Genomic DNA, 22,904 nt, shown 5'->3' with positions numbered 1-22,904 from the left:
GTGTTCATAAGATACACGAGTGAACCCACTAGTTACTGATAAATGTTAGCATCCACTTGCTCATCTGAAGTGGCATCCTCCTTCGTCCCGTTGGTCACTAGAGATGTCTCCATGGGTTTGCAACTCTCCATGCGAAATATCTGTAGTATCTCATTTGCATACCTTCCTTGAGAGACAAATAGTTCCCCATCACCTTTCCATACTTCCAGCTTGAGGAAGTAGTGCATGAATTCCATGTCATTCATTTCAAATTCTCTTGCAAGGTCCTCCTTGCAAGATCTAATCAGCTACTCAACACCAATTTAAAATTAAATCATCAACATATAAGACAATAATAAGCAATTTACCTTCTACCAAGATGTGATAGAGGTTCGCATTCGCTTCAATTTTGATGAATCCCAAATTTGTGAGATAACTATCGATTTGGGTGTACCAAGCATGGGTTTCTTGTTTAAGACTATACAATGCTTGTTTGAGTCTTCACACATGAGACTCTCGATCAAATGTCTCAAAACCTTATGGTTGCTCAATGTACACCTCCTCCTCAATAACCCCATTGAGAAATGTTATTTTTATATCCATCTAGTGGATCTTCCACCCCATCTACACAACCAGAGAAAGAATTTATCTAATGGATGAGTACCTTGCTACAGGAGCAAAGGTCTCCTCATAGTCAATTCCCTCAACTTGAGAGTATCCCTTGGCCACAAATTTGGCCTTATACTTCTATATGCTTATGTTTTCTACATTCTTAACCTTGAATATCCATCTCGAACCCACAAATGATTTATCTGTTGGTCTTGGGACCACTTTCCAAACATTTTTCTTTACAATGGATTCGTATTCCTCCACCATTGCATCAACCCATACAAGTTTCTCTACTTCTTCCTCGAAAGAGGATGGCTCAGTCTCTACAAGATCAGTCATTAGAGCCATGTAGCTAGTGTACCGATCAAGTGACCTTCTCTGTCTACGCTGATTTGAAGGAGCACCCACATTCTCCCTTGCATCCTACACAAGTCTCTCAACTTCCCTAGTTCTTTTTCTTCCTTCTATGGATGGTTCCGCTTGAGTGGTTATCTCCACTCTCTGTTCCTTAATTTGTGGCTGCTCCACAACTTCTTAAGGTTCCTCCTTTGGAGCTAAAATCTCCTCTTTTGGCAGGATCTGAAGCTCCTTCTCAGGAGAGCACCACATCACTTTCTCCTCATCAAATTTTACATCTCTCCGCACAACTGTCATTCTGAGGGATGACAAGTACACACGATAGTTGTGTGGAGTTTCTATGTAACCCACAAATACCCCAAATTTTGTAGTCGAATCAAGTTTCTTCCTTGATTCTTTGGAGACATGGAAGTAAATAGAGGCTCAAACAATCCTGAAGTGCGACACATCCGACTTCCTTCCCAATAAAGACTCCTCCAGTGTAATCATGCGAAGAATCCGATGAGGACTCTAGTTTTTTAAATAGACTGTTGTGTTGCATGCTTCAGACCACAAAAGAAAAGGTAGGCCTTAGTCATGCAACACCGCCCTCGTTGCTCCCACAATGCTACGGTTCTTTCTCTTAGCCACCCCATTCTGTGGTGGGTTGTGGGGTGTTGCTAACTGTTAGGTACCTATAATACTAGTGATTCCCCCATTACTATTGTCATTATAGCCCTTATTGTTATTGTTGTGCCCATATTGTCCCCATATTTTTATTATTGTGCCACATAGAAGCCTACTATTGTTATTTTGTGCCCTTATATTATTATTGTTAGGTCTGCTTTGGTCATATTGTGACCCCTTAGACTCCTATATATAGAAAGGAGGTGTTGTCATTTTTATCATCCAATAATTGTTCATTTGTGTAATGTAAAGGAGGTTTCCCCCTTAAAGAGGTTGATTTTGAAGGCGTTGATCTATATTTTCTTCTATTTTGTGAGCTGGTTGCGTAACATTTGGTATAAGAGCTTTGGATTCTAGGGTTTCGCTGATCCAAATAGGTCATCATGGAATTTCACTATAACGTCTTTTTTTTTCTTTTTTCTTTTTTCTTTTTCCTCTGAGACGTTTTAGAAGCTATAAAAATAACCAATTTGAGCCGAAATCGCTCTGAACCTTGGGTCTTAATTTTAGAACTTTTCTCTTTATAGTTTCAGAGATATGATCCAAAGAAGTTAGGGTTTTTGCGGGATCCCGAATTATATCTCAAACAGGTGACTTGGAGAAAATCGTCATAACTTTGTTTATGAGCACTAGATTGAAATTTCGTAAGAAGTTACAGAAAGAGGACAACCTTTAGTTTTCTATGTATCGGTTTCAGATCCTAAGGTCAAAACAATGACACGTGGCACTTCGTACAAGTTCCCTCTATTAAACCAATCTATAATCAGGTCATTGTGGGAGATTTGGCATAACTCTTCCTTGGAGAATCCAATATTGATCAAAATTGTGGGGTTAGAAATAGGGCTCAGAGGGCTACCGCGTGTAGAAATTTCATACCTTGGAGATCCGAAATTACAAAGATACAGTAGATTCAATATCGAGCTCCTACAAAGTGAAAAAATGTGTGTAGTTTTTTTAAATTTTTGCATAAGTTTGGTTTGAAATTTTAGTTTCAAGGAATTCAAAGGGCATAGTGAAGCATTATTATCATTAATTGATGCCCCGAAGAAATAAAATGGAAACACCTAGTAAGCAACCTGAAATATCTAGCGTGACTCATGAAGAAGAGGAAGAAATGCAACATGATATATCAAAATTACGAGACCAAGTACAAAAAAATTCACTCTCACAAAAAGTAATAGAAGCTAAGATGGATGGTTTAAAAAAATACGTAGAAGCTAAGATGTATGGCGTGGAAGCTAAGATGGATGGTTTAAAAAAGGGCGTGGAAGCTAAGATGGATGGTTTAAAGAAAGATGTAGAAGCTAAGATGAATGACGTGGAAGCTAAGATGAATGATGTGGAAGCTAAGATGGATGGTTTAAAGAAAGGCATGGGAGCTAAGATGGAATATTTGAAGAGAGATTTAAAGTTTCTACTAGAAATTTTTACTAATGGTGAAAGGGTAGTAAAGGAAACTCATGATGAGAACAAAATAAATGTTAATCATGATTTCATAGACTCTAATGTTGGATCGAAGACCCACCATGTTCCAAAGATCGATATGAAGAAGTTTGATGGCAAGGATCCCGTAACATGGATACTACAGATGGAGCAATATTTCGATCTCCATAATGTGCAAAACACACAAAAGGTTTGCATAGCAACTTTATATTTGGAACTAAATCAATTTGTATGGTATCGATGGCTTTGCTCTCGTAAACAAATTGTCACTTGGGTAATTTTTACGGATGAAATGATAACACATTATGAGGATACAAAAAGCAACACTTTTTTTAGCCAATTGATAAATCTCAAACAAAAGGATTCAATGATGGAGCAAATTGAGGACTTCCAAAAATTGAATATAAGGGTAAAAGATATTCTAGAGGAGCATAGGATTGATGTGTTCATAGGGACTTTAAAGGATAACATCCAACATGAGGTTCGCCTTTGGGAACTTGATTCATTAAAGAAGGCATTCAGGTTGGCAAGAAAAATGGAAAGCAAAATTATGGCAACAAGGAAGCCTACCACTCACAATTATAAATATGGAAGTGTTGTCACCCCTAGGCTTCCACAACCTACAAGGTTGACACCACAACAATTGGAAGAAAAAAGAGCAAAAGGGCTTTGTTACAGTTGTGATAGAAAATACACTAAAGGTCATAAGTGTGCTGAGAAGAAATTACTTTACATAGATTGTGAAGAGGAGGAAGAAAAGGAACAAGAAACGTCAAAAGAAGAGGATATACACCAGTAACAAACCCTAGAGAAAGAAGAATGAATCAATCTATCAGTTTCTCTGGTACACTTCCTTCCATCTTTGGAAGTCTCTACATGAGTGGGTTCTTCTACTCTCTGCTCCTTTGCATGTGGCTGCTCCACATCATCCTAAGGTTCTTCCTTTGGAGCTCAAATCTCCTCATATGTATGCAACTGAATCTCCCTCTCAAGGGAACATCTCATGGGCTTCTCTTGATTGAACTACACATCTCTACGAACCACTGTCATCTTGTGAGATGGTAGGTACACCCGATAGTCATGAGGTGTATTAGTGTACCCCATAAATATGCCCAACTCAGCTGTTGGCTCTAGCTTTTTCCTCGTATCCTTGGTAACATGAAAATAAACTTATGAACCAAAGATACTGAAGTGTGCCACATTTGGTTTCTTACCTAAAAAATCTTATTCTGGTGTACTCATCCTGAGAATCTGATGAGGACTCATGTTCTGCACATATTCAGTTTTGTTGCATGCTTCAACCCACAAGTGCAACGGTAGGACCTAATCATGTAACATTTCCCGTGCAACTCCCACAATACTTATGTTCTTCCTTTCAACCACCCCATCCTGTTGTGGTTTATTGGGTGTTATCAACTCCCATTGAATTCCTTCTGATGCACAAAATTTCTTGAATTCATTTGACACATATTCTCCATCATTATTGTTGTTGAGAGCCTTCACTTTACTGCCAGTGTCTTTCTCAACAAGTGCTTTAAATTTACAAAATTTAGAGAATGCATGATCTTTCTTCTGCATGAATAAAATCCAGCACTTACGTGATAAATCATCTACAAGTATTACTTAATACATGTTCTTGGCCGCGGAGGTTGTTGAGAAAGGTCCACACACATTTGAGTGAACTCTTTCAAGGATTGCTTGCACTCCTTGAGTGAAACCAAAATATTCTTCAGACCCGGAACATACATGACATCTTTTAATGTGAGAGGAGAACTAGACTCCATCTGAAAAGTAACATTATCGATGGTGGTCGCACTATACTTTCCCTCATATCCCATTTCGATGTGCATCTAGAGGTCCTTCTCCTCCAAGTCACTGAAGAATTATTTGTTGTCGGTCATATGGAATGAGGCTCCACTATCCAGATACCACACACTACCCATCATCGATGTCACCATGCAAGCAATGAGGGTGAAATCCAACTCGAATTGTGAAGCAAGAGCTTCACTTACTACTCCTCTTGAGGGCTTCTTATCATCCTTCTTGTGCGGACACTTCGTGGCATAGTGTCTCAGCTCATGAAAATGAAAACATTTAATCTTCGACAAGTCCTTCTTCTTGCCGCCCTGACTAGAATCTCCTTTGGATTGGAATTTCTTTCCTTTCCCTTTCTTTGTCTTTCCAGCTAAGGCAAGATTCTCCCCATCGTCATGCTTGGATGAGGTTCCATCTCTGGTGATTCACCTTATCTCTTCGTGCACCAAGTCAGACCACAAACGCTCCCACTCTAGTAGCTTCTCCCTCCCATTTATCAAATCCTACTAGTTGTGCCAACTCTTGGGAAGGCATAGAAGTGCCAGGATGACTAGTTCATCTTTAGAAACTGTAATACCAACACTCCAAATCTCATCGCGACATTGGGTGAACTTGCTCAAGTACTGTGGTATTATGTCACCCTTCTCCATCTTGATTTTATGAAGCTTGTCCTTCAGTGCCAACTTTCTGTGGTGGTCGATGTTCTGAAACAGGTTTGTTAAGGCCTTCCACATAACATATGTAGTCTTCTTCCTGTGGAGGTTCAAGACAATATGATCTCAAGCTCCTTCTAGTATGATCCTTCTCGTCTTTGCAACACATTTCCTCCACTCTGCCATATATTGAGCATTAGTTGTTGGAGGCTTAGGAGTATCTCTGTCTATGGATTCCTTCAGCCCATTTTCTTCCAACTTTGCCTCCATCATGTCCTTACAAGCAATATAGTTTGAACTACCCTCAAGGGCAGATTTGAGTCTCAATCCTTTGAATGACATCCTGCTAACTCTAAAGAATGATACTACAAATTTGATTTCACCTGCAAAAGACAAACTCGTATTCTCCTATTCTAGAGTGATTTCTGCTCTGATACCATGTAGAAATTCCTTGTAGATTCAAACTGTTAATTGTAATTTACTAAAACAATAGACTTGAATCTACTCTCCTCATCAACGGAAACAATTAAATGATCATGAAATCACGAAGCATGCAAGAGAAATAATTCAATCAACACATTACACAATGATTTCCTGGGGAAAGCCATTTCTAAAAACCTTTGCTATCTGTGTATTGCATTAGTAAAAAATATGAGAAGATTACAATGTTTTGCTCAAGCCCGAGCAACCTCTGCACTTTCTCTATCTGTCTCATAGCTTCCTAGACAAGCACAAGCCAATACTTAACCAATTTTTTTCTTTCCCAAGTCCCTATTTACTTATGTTGTTTCCTTGGGAATTAACCCCTATTAGTTAGGAAAATTCCTCATTTGGAATTGGGTAATCCTCATAGGCCTTCCTCTGACTGCATGCACCACCCGCACAATTTGGATGATTAGGAAACTAATAGTACACTTCCCTTGATCTCCGATCTCAACTGAGTAACTCTCAGATCTAACATGCATGAGTTATTTATGATTGAATAATCATCTAATTGGTTGAGCACATGAAGCATCACCCCACTGTCTGACCTCCTACTAGTTCCTTCATCAGTTGGAACTAGTTTAACTGATTTTAACTCAGTTAAATTGAATTAATTAATTACAACTCAAAATACACTCAACCAAGGCTCTTATAATGTCGGAGACACTCTACATGACTCTAGTTAGACCCTCAACTCAAATTAACTAAGCCAACTAAGTAAATTTAACTTAGTTAACTCGTACAGGTTGTCTTGTGATGTGGAATTACAATTTTATTCCTACTTTAATTCAAGGACAAAATGGAATTAGGATTTTCTTGTTGCATTTTCAATAGATCCAACACTTCCATGAGAAGTCATCAATAAAAATGACAAAATATTTGTATCTGGCAATGGAGGTTGTAAAGAAAGGTCCACAGACATCAAAGTGGATCCTTTCTAGGACTACATGTGCTTTGTTGTCCCAATCATGGAATGTGGATTTTGTGTACTTCCCCAAAGTACATCCTTTGCATACATCCTGCTGCTCAAGTGTTCCTTTGGGGAGGCTTGTGGTTATTTGTTGCATAATCTTCAAGGTGCCATGATGCAAATGGCTAAGTCTTCTATGCCAAAGTTCACTGACATCGTGGCTTTGCATCTTCTTCGCCTTTGTGCTTAATGCAACACAATCTTCCACATCTAGCTTATACAGGTTCTTCACACGAACCCCAATCTACTTCACCTATCCCATGACTATGTGTCTCGGGAATTCCTTTCCTTTGCTGAATATCACATCATAACCATTGTCTTCCAAAACTGTAACAAAGATGAGATTTTTCTTCAGGCCCGGAATGAACATGACATCTTTGAACCTGAGAGGGGAGTCTGACTCCCTCTGAACGGTAACTGTACCAATCTTGGTCATGATGTACCTTTTTTCGTCCCCCAGCTCGATGTGCATCTGCAAAAATTTCTCCTCCATGTCACTTAAAAGTCTCTACACCCTGTCACATGGAATGATGCACCTGATTCCAAGTAGCACATGCTCCCTATCAATGTGTTGGCCATGCATGTTGGCCATGCATGTGATACAGGTAAAGTCAAGCTCAAATTGTGAATCAGAGGCTTCAATTGCTGCTCCTCCTGAGGCCTTCTTGCTTGCCTTTTTGTGTGGACACTTCGTGGCATAGTGCCTGAATTCATGACAATGGAAGCATTTAATTTTGGATAAATCTTTCTTCTTGTCCCCTTGGCTAGACTCTGGTTTGGATTGAGATTTCTTCCCTTTTCCCTTCTTTCCGTTTCCAACCAATGCAAAGTTTTCTTCATCCTCGCCCTTGGATGAAGTCCCATCTATGGTATTCCACCTTATTTCCTCATGTACCAAATCAGACCATAAGCGTTCCCAATTTGATAGTTTCTCCCTCCCATTCACTAAATCTTGGTAATTATGCCAACTCTTAGGAAGGCCCAGAAGGGATAGGCTTACCAAGTCATCTTCTAGAACATTAACACTAAACCCACTAAGTTCATCATGAAATTGTGTGAACTTGCTCAGATACTAAGGAATATTATCATTTTTTTGCATCTTGATACTTCGAAGTTTATCCTTGAGTGCCATGTTCCTGTGGTCACTACTACTCTCGAACAATTCTGTCAGTGCTTTCCACATTTCAAACAGAGTTTATTTTTCGTGGATATTTGATACAATGTGATCCTGTACTCCCTCTAAGATTATTATCCTCGCCTTGGCTACATCTTTCTTCCACTAAGAAAGGTTCTGGGCATCATATGCTTGTGGTTTCACAACATCTATTTGGATGTATTCTAGCAAGACATTGTCATCCAATACCGCCTCCATGCAATCCTTCCATGTGATGAAATTAGAGGTGCCTTCTAAGGCATACTCTAGCCTCAACCCATTGAAGGTCATCTTCTCAGCTCTGAAGAGATCATGCTGCACTGAACGCCAAATTCGAACCTCCCGAGAAACAACTTCGAAATTTCTACTCCAATGTGAATCCTACCCCGATACCATGTAGAAATTGTGATGTATATTTGCAATTTATCATGAAGTTTTAATCAAAATCATAAGACACAAACCTACTCTACTGATATGTGAAAGTTAATTCACAATTTAGAACAAAAATTTCATACATGCAATAAGAAATAACACACATGTACACAATATTTTTCATGGGGAAAGCAATCTTCTAAGAACCCCAATGTATGATTGCATTAATTTGATGAATAGAGATGTATTGCAATTTCTTTGCTCAACTGAGCACAACTTGCAAGTGCATAACCTATCTCTTTGCTCACTAAGAAGTTGTGACCCATACTTTGTCAATTTCAGTCTCTGCTCGAGCCCTTATTTCCTTGCACAAATGCTTGAGAAATTAGGCCCCTATTATTTAGGAATTTCTCCAAAATGGATTGCACAATTCCCAAGGTTGATTATCTGACTACATGCAACACCTGTACACTCAAGACTAGTCTACCACTAATGTTACACTACCTTGGAATCTCCACCACAGCTAGGGAACTTGAATTCTCTGCATGCACTAATTATTTTGGGTTGATTGATCAGGTAATTGGATGATCATTGAGTTTGACTGAAGTCCCACTTCACAACTGACCTTCCACTAGTTCCTCCAATAATTGGAACTAGTTTAAATGAAAACAATTTGAGATAACTGATTTTGATTACTGCAAATTAGCAATCACACATGCTTAATTGAACTCTAACTCCTCCAACTCGAGTTTATTGAGTAAACTAGGTGATACAAGCCATGTCAAACAAGTTAACTACATCTAAGTTGTCTGTTGATGTGGAAATTCAAATTTTCTCAATTTAATCAAGGCAAAATGAAATTGAGAATTTCTTGCTAGATTTTTCAACACCACAAACACCTATTAGAAAACCCTGTAAAGAACAATTATGCAAAATAGAAAGGTATAAAATAGCAAAATAATACAATGTAAACCCAACGAACATAAAATGATATTATTATTGAAATAAAGTAGATTATTGTAACACCCTCCTCCCACATTTACCCAAGTTAACTGGCCCACAGGGGTAAACATGTGATGAAGAGTTACCATGATATGATTCAACCTCCTAGATCACCTTAAGGAAGTGGAATTGACAAACCAAAACCTTACTAAATTCCCTTAGGTGCTACAAGACCCCCAAGGGCTAAACCACCCTTCCAGGTGCCCAAACCCTGAGCTAACTTTGGTTTTATTTGACTTGAACTCCCAGTCGCATGCACAAGCTTGCATCCATGCAACTGAAATCCTCGAGTCACATGCATAAGCCTACAAGGGAGCGACTGCTATTTCAACTTCACACTTTAGTGCTTGCTACCACGAAATATGTGCCACATTTTCAGGGGTAGACTCCATGTCACTGCCCAAAACTTGATGAAACTTTCCAAAACAATAAATGACACATGGACAAAGCCTCTAACACACAACTTAGACAAGAACTTGACCTAACCAGGCCTAACCATGACAAAAAATATGTCAAACACATGATGATCATGAAATGTAAAGGTCATAATTACACATCTGAACATAGGGATCTCATACTTATCTGAGAATCATCAAGAATGTATGATGCCTTCTCACCATAGCTACAATATAATCTATTAGGTCATTCATTGATTAACATTTCATTTACTAACTAAATCATGATGAGATCCATAAATCAAGTCTGTCATAAACCATGATTATAAACAACATATAACCATAGAAATATCAATGATAGAAAAACCATTAAAGCCACATAATAATAAGTACATTTACTCATAAAATATAAGAGAAAGGGATCTTATTAACATATACAAAAGCCAACCAAGTTATGGACTTCCATGTACCACCCGAGCATAGATTGGGCTGAATCAAATCTTTCTTTTAGCCAATTACCCCCATGCCATATTCCAAGCATTAATGTGGGACCCACAAAAAAACTAACCATGCTTCTCAGGCTTTACCGCATATCTCCCCAAAACTGGTCAAGGTTTTCTAGGCCAGAAGCAAACACCTATACAATCAGGATTTAACGTATATCTCGCCATATACTGGTCAATGATTCCTAGGCCCAAACAAAAAACATACACTACCAGGATTTACCACAAGCCCACTATTACCAATCCCTAGATAACTAGGCCCTAAACAAGCATGAATGCCTCTGTATCTCTCCACCTAAACTATGAAGAATTTTTTTGTCTCCACCCTCATGATTTACCATATATCCTGCCATTTATTGGTCAATGATTCCTAGGCCCAGTGAAGGTATACACAACTAGGCTTTACCGCATCCTACCTTTACCGATCTAGGGATTCTTAGGCCTTGTGATTTTTCCCAACACCACCTCACTCAGTTTCGAAACCATCTGACAATCTAGCTCAACCAAGTAAAACAACCCCATCACACAATGGTTGTCTGGAAATGGAAAGGCAAGGCTGAAAACCACTGTCACACCTGGAAAAACCCATACCAATGAAAACAAGAGCACCAAATACACACATGCATGTACCGTGCATGCCAAACTAGCAAGGAAATCATACATGCAACTCGATACTTGCAAGAAATCTCGTTGTATCAGCTTGATCCTGTTGAAAATGCAACAAGATGATGGAGCTTAGAGGAAAGGAGTCGCCTTCACTAAGTGGGCCCGCAGGCTATTTTTGGCGCAAAGTCTATTTTTAGACTATGTCTATTTTTAGACATATGGATCATGGTCTATGAGTTGTAGGATGCTATTTGTGGATGATTGGTCATGTTGGTAAAAATAGATGGACTTCTGGTTTTAGACATATGGGCGGAGTCTATTTTTAGACTGCCAGGCTAAAAATAGAACAATCGAATATTATTAGCTCTTAATAATATTTGGACTATAAACATTATCTTATCCTCTTGGAGCACTTCAGTTCGAGCTATGGATGTGGCACATGCAACTGCCAGAAGGAAATACGCTTTTCTTATGGGTCAGTTGAGCTATTGCATGATGGACTTCAGTTAGAACTCAAGTGATTGAGTTTGGTGGAGTTGATTGAGGAGTTGATGGAGTTGTGTTCAGTTTGACTTAGTTGAACTAGTTGTATTTAGTCTAACTGCAGAATACACTAGTGATGAGTGATGTGAATTAATTATTAATTAATTCACTAATTATTAACTCATAAAGCAACTAAAGAATACGTCAGTTAACTCAGTGCATGGACAGTTCAGTGGAGACAGGTGTTAGAGGTGGAGACTACTATCAGTTGTGACTATAGCTGTGCATGAGATTTGCACAATCAGTGATTGAGATTGCCAATGAGGATTGTGGAGTACAAGCCAAGGAAAACGAGTTTGGATCATTCCCATTCTCACTTTGGATTGCGCAGTAGAGGCAGGCAGACAGCGGAGGAGATTTGAACCTGTGACTTGATTCAGATCTGAGCTAGTTTGTGTGTAGCAGGTGGAGATAGTACTGAGTACTTGTGAGGAGTATTGTACTATGTATTGTTACATGTTATCTATCATTATAATATACAGATAGTTGGGGTTTTTCAGCTGTATTCTTTCCCCGGTTACATAATGTGTTGATATGTGTTATTGATGTGTTTTCAATGTGCGCATGCGAATGTTTTGATTCTGCAAATTGATGATCAACGTAGAGGAGATTATGTATTATGCAGGCATTCCGCAAATAGTGTATAATAAGGATAATCTTTGTGAATAAGTGTCATATTATTCAAAATTTCTACATGGTATCAGAGTAGAGTTAATCATCAGATCTATTATTCAGAAAGTGGTTACATTTTATTTCTTCAGGCAAAGTCTGTAATCGGGCCAGGTAGCCTCTGGATTCATCCTTCCTTTGGAAGGTGAGATATCCGGTAAAATCCCATACAGTCAATCTCTGTACGAGAAATACTTTGTTCTCACGACTTTTAGATCAGAAGCGGTTGAGTTTTGAGCTGGTGGAATTCGAATTTGCAGTAGTGTTTTCTTGGTGTCGAAGTTGAAATGTCTTTCAACAGATTGCGATTGGAGTATGCTCTTGAAGGTAGCTCGAATTATATTGCATGGAAAGACAGGATGGAGGCGGTGTTAGATGACAATGGGTTGAAGGAGTTCATAGAGGCTGAGGTCCCAAAGCCTACTGATGTTGCTCACGTTGAGGTTTGGCAAAAGAAGACAGCAAAGTGTCGAAGGATTCTGTTGGAGGGCGTGAAGGATCACATTGTATCCAGCCTGCATGGAAAGGCTTCTCCATACTTGATGTGGAAAGCATTGACATATTTATTCCAAAGCAAGAGTGACCAGAGGAAGTTAGCGCTCAAGGATAAACTTAGAAACATTAAGTGTGAGAATGGAGACAGTATGCCCAAGTATCTCACGAAGTTCACCCAATGCCGGGATGAGCTGGGAAGTGTGGGGGTGACTGTCGATGATGAGGACTTGGTGAGCTTGGCTCTCCTTGGTCTTCCGAAGAGTTGGCATTCCTATTAGGACTCTGTCAATGGTCGGGAGAAATTGCCAGGATGGGAGAGACTTTGGTCGGATCTTGTGCAAGAGGAGATCAGGCGGAATACCAGGGACGGATCTTCATCAAAGGCATCTGATGAAGAAAATTGTGCTTTCGCTGCCAAAGCAAAGAAGGGGAAGGAGAAGGGTTCTCTTTCCGAATCCAATTCTTCCAATGATGGGAAGAAGGTTGACAAATCGAAAGTGCGATGCTTTCGGTGTCATGAGGTGGGCCATTATGCCACACATTGTCCACAGAGGAAATCCAAGAAGGGATCCGGGGAAGGATCTGAAGGTGAGGCACTTGCTTCACAGTTTGAGTTGGATTTCACACTCTTTGCATGCATGGTTTCATCCATCATGGGAATTGGTTGGTTTCTTGACAGTGGAGCTTCTTTCCACATGACCGGTGACAAGAGTTTGTTCAGTACTTTGGAGGAGAAAGATCTCCAGATACTCATAGCGCTGGGTAATGATGAGAAGTATAATGTCTCAGGTGTAGGCACGGTTATTTTTCAGAGGGAGCATGGAGCTCGCCTTACCTTGACCAATGTCAAGTATGTACCAGGACTGAAGAGAAACTTGGTGTCGATCGTGATGCTGGAAGACGGAGGCTATGATGTAGTCTTCAGTAAGGGAAAGGTTTTCCTTAGACACATCATCACTAGACAGGTGAAGCAGATTGGTTCACGAGTCAAGAACCTGTATGCTCTTGAGGTTCAAGATGCATACAAAGCCTTGAGCAGCGAGGCAACTGATGGAGACATGGTGGTTGAGAGGGAGTGTATATTACCTCTCAACATGCAGAGCCAGAAGAAGTCTCAGACGATTGTGGAGGAGCCACGCTTGGTGCAGCAGCTTCAGGAGGTTGTGGAGCAGCCACAACAAGGGAAGCTAAGAGGAGATCGAGTAGAGACATCTACTCATGCAGAGACCTCCAATAGGGGGAAACTTCGAGCCAGGTGGGAAGAGGGATCGCATGCATCCATACCTCCAGGTAGGAGGTGGGGTGATGTGGATTGGTCGTCCCAAGGAGGAGGGGCAGGATCCTTGAGGTACCCAACCTCTTGGATGAGACCTTGCTATGGGAGCCCCGATGTGGAGTAGCAGGAACTAACTGATTGGGTAGAGACAGATGCAGATGGAGCGGCAGAGAAAGCGACAGTGTAGGGAATCCCTGGACAGCGCATAGCTAGCAGGTTGCAGCAATGCGAGAGGCACAAGTGTTTTGCACAGTGCTAGGAGGCACAGAGAAGTGTGCAATGGTGCGAGATGTTGCAGTAGCGCAGATGTCAGAGAGGGAGCACTTGTCAGCAGCAGGTAGAGCTTCAGCATCAGAGTATGTTCCTAGCCCAACAGAGTGGTCAGTTGGGAGTGTTTTTGTTCCAAGTGTTGTTGGAGCAAGTGGACCGGGCAAATGTGTTGCATGCAGAACATTCCAGAGTTGCAGGATAAGGGTTGCAGATAATCCATATCTTGTTGAGAGGGAGTGTTGAAAATGCAACAAGATGATGGAGCTTAGTGGAAAGGAGTCGCCTTCACTAAGTGGGCCCGTAGGCTATTTTTGGCGCAAAGTCTATTTTTATACATATGGATCATGGTCTATGAGTTGCACGATGCTATTTGTGGATGATTGGTCATGTTGGTAAAAATAGATGGACTTCTATTTTTAGACATATGGGCGGAGTCTATTTTTACACTTCCAGGCTAAAAATAGAACAGTCGAATATTATTAGCTCTTAATAATATTTGGACTATAAACATTATCTTATCCTCTTAGAGCACTTTAGTTCGAGCTACGGATGTGGCACATGCAACTGCCAGAAGGAAATACGCTTTTATTATGGGTCAGTTGAGCTATTGCATGATGGACTTCAGTTAGAACTCAAGTGATTGAGTTTGGTGGAGTTGATTGAAGAGTTGATGGAGTTGTGTTCAGTTTGACTTAGTTGAACTAGTTGTATTTAGTCTAACTGCATAATACACTAGTGATGAGTGATGTGAATTAATTATTAATTAATTCACTAATTATTAACTCATAAAGCAACTAAAGGATACATCAGTTAACTCAGTGCATGGACAGTTCAGTGGAGACAGGTGTTAGAGGTGGAGACTACTATCAGTTGTGACTATAGCTGTGCATGAGATTTGCACAATCAGTGATTGAGATTTCCAATGAGGATTGCGCAGTACAAGCCAAGGAAAACAAGCTTGGATCATTCCCATTCTCACTTTGGATTGCGCAGTAGAGGCAGGCAGACAGCGGAGGAGATTTGAACCTGTGACTTGATTCGGATCTGAGCTAGTTTGTGTGTAGCATGTGGAGATAGTATTGAGTACTTGTGAGGAGTATTGTACTATGTATTGTTACATGTTCTCTATCATTATAATATACAGATAGTTGGGGGTTTTCAGCTGTATGCTTTCCCCGGTTACATACTGTGTTGATATGTGTTATTGATGTGTTTTCAATGTGCGCATGCGAATGTTTTGATTCTGCAAATTGATGATCAACGTAGAGGAGGTTATGTATTATGCAGGCATTCCACAAATAGTGTATAATCAGGATAATCTCTATGAATAAGTGTCATATTATTCAAAATTTCTACAGATCCAACCCTTCCTTACTTGATCTTTTCTTTCCTTTGCATTCCTGTACTTTCCTTTCTCTAATGCTAAAGTGCTCCAAAAATGCTATAAGTGTACAAGAGTATGAGAAAATAGAGAGAATACAACGGAGAGCCATAAGTGAACTAACAAAAGCCATGAACTGCTCCTCATAAGCCTTTTTATCATTGAGGCCTCTATTTTCTTCATTTTCCATTATTTTCCTTCATTTTCCTCCTCACATGCAACCTCTAACCTTTCACCTTCCTTTTCTCCTAATTTCCATTATTTTTCATAAATAAATGCTAATTAATGCCTCTTTTCCTTCTCAAATCCTTTTCCATTACCTTTGTCAATTTCCCCTTGTAGAAATTCCTATTGTAGATCACCTGATAATGCAATATACTAAAGCAAAATACTTGATCTACTTCTACAAACAAACTTGCGGAAGCTTAATCAATTTTGAGCAAGATCAAATAGAACACATATAATAGAGAATGATAAATCAATCACACATGAACACAAAAGAATACTCTGGGGAAAGCCTTAGCTAAAAACCCCACTATTTGTATTATCATACAAGTGGAAATATCTCCGGATTACACAAAGCTTTAGCTCACAAGCTATCCAACTCTAAGTACAATCCCTCAATGCTGCTCATAGACTAAATAGACACAACATATGCCTTCCTACAGTCCTCCAAGCCTCCCATTTCCTTACACAGTTTCTTTTGGGTCCTCTAGCTGCCACGTGTATGTAATAATCCTTCACACACTGCTCTGAACTTTGAAATAACTGCGCAATCCTGAAGGAGTGAATTCCTTTTGCATGAAAGAGATATCCTCAATGGAATATTCCTGCAACTGATAATACACTGTCCCATTCTCTGATCTCAACTGGGTCTCTGATTGAACTGACATGCATGAGTTATTTATGAGAGAATATTCAGTTATCTGAAGTACACTAGTTACATGCATGCATGCATTAACTAACTGAACTCACAATCAGTTCCACAAACTGTTGGAACTAATCTAACTGGACTTAACTCAGTTAACTGAGCTAACTAATTACAACTCAAAGTACAACTCATCCTGATCTCCTTAATTAAGGGATAACTTCCTCAATCAAAGGGATAACTGTTGCATGTCTTCACATAGACTTCATGTTTGATTTTCTCCAACTAATTAACTCAAGATGAATTAATTAATTATTTTTCAAACAGCTGCTAAGATCAAATTCGAATTTTAATTCTCAATTTTAGTTCAGGGACTAACTAAAATTGGAATGTATCCCAAAATGCTATTTATAGAAATGCTATTTTTAGCACTTCTATATTTAACATTTCTTGTTGCTATTTTCAACACTCCCTCTCAACAAGAAAGGGATTATCTGTCACCCTGATCCTATCTCTGTGGAACTCGAATTTGCATTTTGACAATGCCTTAGTCAAAATATCTGCATCCTGCTCCTCAGTCGAAACATACAGCAACAACATGATCCTCTTCACCACACAGTCTCAAAGATGATGATACTGGATATCAATGTGCTTGGACCTGTCATGAAATACTGGATTCTCAGAGAGTTTGATACAACTCTGATTATCGCAATAGATCACAGTTGGATCCATCCTCTGATCAAACAATCCAACTAGAATTTTCCACATCCAAATGGCCTCACATGCTACCTGACTGGCAGCCATGTATTCAGCCTCTGCTGAGCTAAGTGCAACTAACCTCTGTTTCCTGTTGTACCAAGAAACATGTTGGGTCCCTATAATACTAGTGATTACCCCATTACTATTGTAGTTATACCCCTTATTAATATTGTTGTGCCCCTATTGCCCCCATATTGTTATTATTGTGCCCCATAGAATCCCTCTATTGTTATTTTTGTGGCTTTATATTATTATTGTTAGGTCGGCTGGATTATATTGTGACTCCTTAGACTCCTATATATAGAAAGGAGGTTTTGTCATTTGAATCATCCAAGAATAATGTAAAGGAGGTTTCCCCCTCGAAGAGGCTGAATTCTAAGGCGTTGATCTATCTTTTCTATCTTTTCTTGAGCTGGTTTCATAACATTTGGTATCAGAGCTTTGGATTCTAGGGTTTCGCTGCTCCAAACAGGTCATCATGGCATTTTCGCTATAACTTTTTTTCTGCGATGTTTCAAAAGTTGAAAAAAAAACCCATTTGAGAAGAAATCTCTCTGAACCTCAGGCCCGAATTTTAGAGCTTTTCGCGATATATTTGCGGAGATATGATCTGAGGAAGTTGGTCTTTTTGCAGACTCCTGAATTACATTCCAAACAGGTGACCTGGGAAAATCGTCATAAATTTCTTTTTGAGCATCGGATTGAAATTTCGTAAGAAGGTACAGAAAGAGGACGGACTGTAGTTTTCTTGTATATATTTTTCAAAGTCAAATGTCGAAATAGTGAAACGTGGCACTTCATACAAGTTCGCTCTACTGAACTAGTCTATAATTAGGTCACTGCGGGAGATTGTGCATAACTCTTTCTTAGAGAATCCAATTTGGATCAGACTAGTGGAATTGGAAATAGGACACAGAAGGCTACTACAGGTCACAATTTCAGAACTGGATGATTCAAAATTACAGAGATACATCAGATTCAATATCAGGCTTCTACAAAGTGAAAAAAGGTGTGTAGTTTTTTTTTTAATTTTTGCGTAAGCTTGGTTTGAAGGAATTCAAAGGGCATAGTAAAGCATTATTATCGGTAATTGATGCCCCGAGGAAAGAAAATTCAAACACCTAGTAAGCAACCTGAAAGCTCTAGCATGACTTATGAAGAAGAGGAAGAAATGCAACATGATATAGCAAAATTACGAGACCAAGTGCAACACGCGTCACTTGCACAAAAAGGAACAGAATCTAAGATGGATGGTTTAAAGAAAGATGTAGAAGCTAAGATGGATGGTTTAAAGAAAGGCGTAGAAGCTAAGATGGACGATTTGAAGATAGATTTGAAGACAAACATGGAAGAATTGAAGAAGTTGCTACAAGAAAGGGTCACTAATGGTGAAAGGGTAGTAAAGGAAACTCATGATGAGAACAAAAGAAATGTTAATCATGATTCCATAGACTTTAATGTTGGATTGAAGACCCACCATATTCCAAAAATCGATATGAGGAAGTTTGATGGCAAGGATCCCGCAACATGGATATTACAAATGGAGCAATTCTTTGATCTCAATAATGTGCAAAACACACAAAAGGTACGTATGGCAACTTTATATTTGGAACCAAATCAGTTTGTATGGTATCAATGGCTTTGCTCTCGTAAACAATTTATCACTTGGGCAATTTTTACGGAAGAATTGATAGCACATTATGAGGATACAAAAAGCAACACTTTTTTTAGCCAATTGATAAGTCTCAAACAAAAGGGTTCAATAATGGAGCACATTGAGGAGTTCCAAAAATTGAACATAAGGGTAAAATATATTCCAGAGGAGCATAGGATTGATGTGTTCATAGGGTCTTTAAAGGATAATATCCAACATGATGTTCGCCTTTGGGAACCTGATTCATTAGAGAAGGCATTCAGGTTAGCAAGAAAAATGGAAAGCAAAATTATGGCAACCAGGAAGCATACCACTCACAACTATAAAGACGGAAGTGTTGTTGCCCCTAGTCTTCCACAACCTATAAGGTTGACACCACAAAAATTGGAAGAAAAAAGAGCAAAAGGGCTTTGTTACAGTTGTGATAGCAAATACACTAAAGGTCATAAGTGTGCTGAGAAGAAATTATTCTACATAGATTGTGAAGAGGAAGAAGAAAAGGAGCAAGAAAGGTCAAAAGAAGAGGATATACTCCAGGAACAAAGCCTAGATGAAGAACAAATAAATCCGACCATATCTTGTAATGCATTGGCGGGAATTACCACTCCTCAAACCATCAAGATAGAAGGACAAATCAAGAAGAAAAAGGTAATAGTGTTGATTGATTCAGGAAGCACCCACAATTTTATTCATTGTAAGGTAGCAAAAGAATTGAATTGCTTCCTATATCCAGCACCAGAGTGTCAAGTGATGATTGCAAATGGAGGAACAATAAATTGCTCTGGAAAGTGCCATAATATCAAGCTATCCATGGGAGAATATGTATTGACTAGCCCAATGCTTTCCATTCCAATGGGAGGTGCTGATGTTGTACTAGGAGTCCAATGGCTACAATCCTTGGGTACAATAGCTTTTAATTTTCAAGAACTTTTCATCAAATTTTCTACGGAAGGAAAGGAAGTTGAATTAAGGGGTATTGCAGGGAAACCAGGAAAGATAATCAGCTCTAATGGAATGACAAAGCTTCTAAAAAAGGAGCAAAGAGGTGTAATTGCACAATTATGTTCGCTAGATGTTTCCACATCAGAATCATCTATTTCTCCAGATCTCCAAAAAGTCCTGGACAATCATTCCAAGGTATTTGAGACTCCCAAAGGTCTCCCACCTATGCGTGATCATGATCATGCTATTCATCTGATTCCAGGAAGTGTTCCTCCAAACATCAGGCCGTACAGATATCCCTATGTCCAAAAGAGTGAAATTGAACGTATGGTTGCAGAAATGCTAGAGGCTGGTATAATTCAACCGAGTCAAAGTTCTTTCTCTGCTCCAGTAGTATTGGTGCACAAGAAGGATGGATCATGGCGCATGTGTCCAGATTATAGGGAGCTCAACAAGCTCACTATTAAAGATAAGTTCCCCATTCCTGTCATTGATGAATTACTGGATGAATTGCATGGATCAATTTACTTCACCAAGTTGGATCTTCGTTTAGGATATCATCAAATCAGAATGAAGACTAAAGACATTCCGAAAACAGCATTTAGAACTCATGAGGGTCATTATGAATTTTTGGTCATGCCTTTTGGCCTTACCAATGCACCTTCAACATTTCAAGGTTTGATGAATTCAATTTTCAAACCATTCCTTAGAAAATTTGTGTTAGTATTTTTTGATGATATACTAATCTACAACAAGTCTTGGAAGGATCATGTTGAACATGTTGACAGGGTGCTACAACTATTGGAGGAGAAACAATTATATGCAAAAAGATCCAAATGTTTCTTTGGAGTCCAGGAGGTGGAATATCTGGGTCATATTGTATCTCATGGAGTTAAGGTAGACCCTAGCAAAATTAAAGCCATTAAGGAATGGAAAATCCCCACATCCATAAAGCATCTGCGAGGATTTCTCGGGTTGACAGGGTATTATCGCAAGTTTGTTAAGAATTATGGGAGAATAGCAGCACCTCTAACAACATTATTGAAGAAAGATGCATTTTCATGGACTCTGGAAGCAACAAAGGCCTTTGAACATCTTAAAGAGGCAATGTGCCAAGCACCGGTCTTAGCTACACCGGACTTCACAAAAACCTTTATTGTGGAATGTGATGCTTCAGGAAATGGAATTGGTGTTGTTCTAATGCAAGATGAAAGACCCATTGCTTTTGAAAGTCGTCCAATCAAGGGAAAGTTTTTAAGCAAAGCTATTTATGAGAAGGAAATGTTGGCAATACTCCATGCACTTAAGAAATGGCGACCCTACCTAATGGGAAGACACTTCAAGGTAAAAACGGATCATGATAGCCTTAAATACTTTTTAGAACAAAGATTATCCTCTGAAGAGCAACAAAAGTGGGTCACAAAGATGTTGGGTTATGACTTTGAAATCATCTACAAAAAAGGGAAGCAAAATGTGGTGGCAGATGCACTCTCAAGAAAGGATGAGGATGTGGAAGCATTGTTGTGCGCCATTTCTATTATCCAACCAGATTGGATAAATGAAGCAAGGGAGGAATGGAAGAATGACGAAGAAGTGTGGGCACTTATTCGAAAGTTACAACAAGATTCCAGTACGTCTGATACATTTAGCTGGCAAAATGATTCGTTATGGTACAAAGATCGCTTATACCTCTGTAAGAATTCCCAGCTAAAACAAAAGATTCTTATGGAATTGCACACTTCTCCCTTAGGAGGGCACTCAGGATTTTTAAAAACTTACCACAGGGTTAAGAAGGAATTTTTTTGGGATGGCCTTAAATCAGATATTCAAAAGTTTTTGGCGGAATGTTTGGTTTGCCAGCAAAATAAAGTTGAAACAATTAAGACACCGGGTCTATTATCAATGGATTTTATCACAGGTTTACCCAAGTCTGAGGGAAAGAGTGTCATCATGGTGGTAGTTGACAGACTTACCAAGTATGCACACTTTTGTGCATTATCACATCCATTTAAAGCCAGTACAGTTTCTACTGCATTTATGGAAACAATTCAAAAGCTACATGGAAACCCAAAGATTATTGTAAGTGACAGAGATCCCATTTTCACTGGAAATTTTTGGACATAATTATTTTCTTGTCTTGGTACTCAGTTAGCTCATAGCTCATCTTATCATCCTCAATCTGATGGGAAAACTGAGATAGTAAACAAATGTTTGGAAGGATATCTTCGTTGCTTTGTATCTGATAAACAGACACAATGGGTCAAATGGTTGCCTCTGGCTGAATGGTGGTATAACACTTCCTTCCATACAGCAACAAAAATGACCCCATTTATGGCACTTTATGGGTATCAACCACCATCCATCACATCATATTTAAGAGAAAATTCTAAGGTTCAGGTAGTGGAACATCACATCGAACATCAACAACAAGTCCTCCAACTCTTAAAGGATAACCTCGTGTTGGCACAGAATAAAATGAAACAACAGGCAGATCAACATCGTAGTGAAAGAAGTTTTGATGTAGGTGATTGGGTATTCCTACGGCTACAACCATATGAGAAAATGTCCCTCAAGCAAGCTAAGAAGGATAATAAATTATCACCAAAGTATTATGGTCCGTACAAGGTGTTGCAAAAGATTGGTACTATGGCATACAAATTGGAGCTTCCTGCAGCTTCTCGATTGCACCCAGTTTTCCATGTTTCATGTTTAAAGAAGGTTATAGGCGACAAGCTCCCAGTTCAAACAATATTGCCAAAACTTGACAAGGAAGGAAAAATTATATTGGAACCGGAAGCAGTCACAGAAACAAGAACTCGACAGCTACGAAATCGATCAATTTCAGAGTATCTTATCAAGTGGAAGAACTTATCCACTGAAGATTCCACATGGGAGGATGAAAATTTTATGCAGAAGTATCCAGAACTACTCAAGCGTTGAGGACAACACTTTTTTGAAGGAGAGGGGCATGTTGGGTCCCTATAATACTAGTGATTACCCCATTACTATTGTAGTTATACCCCTTATTAATATTGTTGTGC

This window comes from Pinus tabuliformis, chromosome J (assembly GCF_031772625.1).
Source record: "Pinus tabuliformis cultivar Carrire ecotype Pingquan chromosome J, CPIR1, whole genome shotgun sequence".
NCBI lineage: Eukaryota > Viridiplantae > Streptophyta > Pinopsida > Pinales > Pinaceae > Pinus > Pinus tabuliformis.
Note: the sequence above shows the minus strand (reverse complement) of the source record.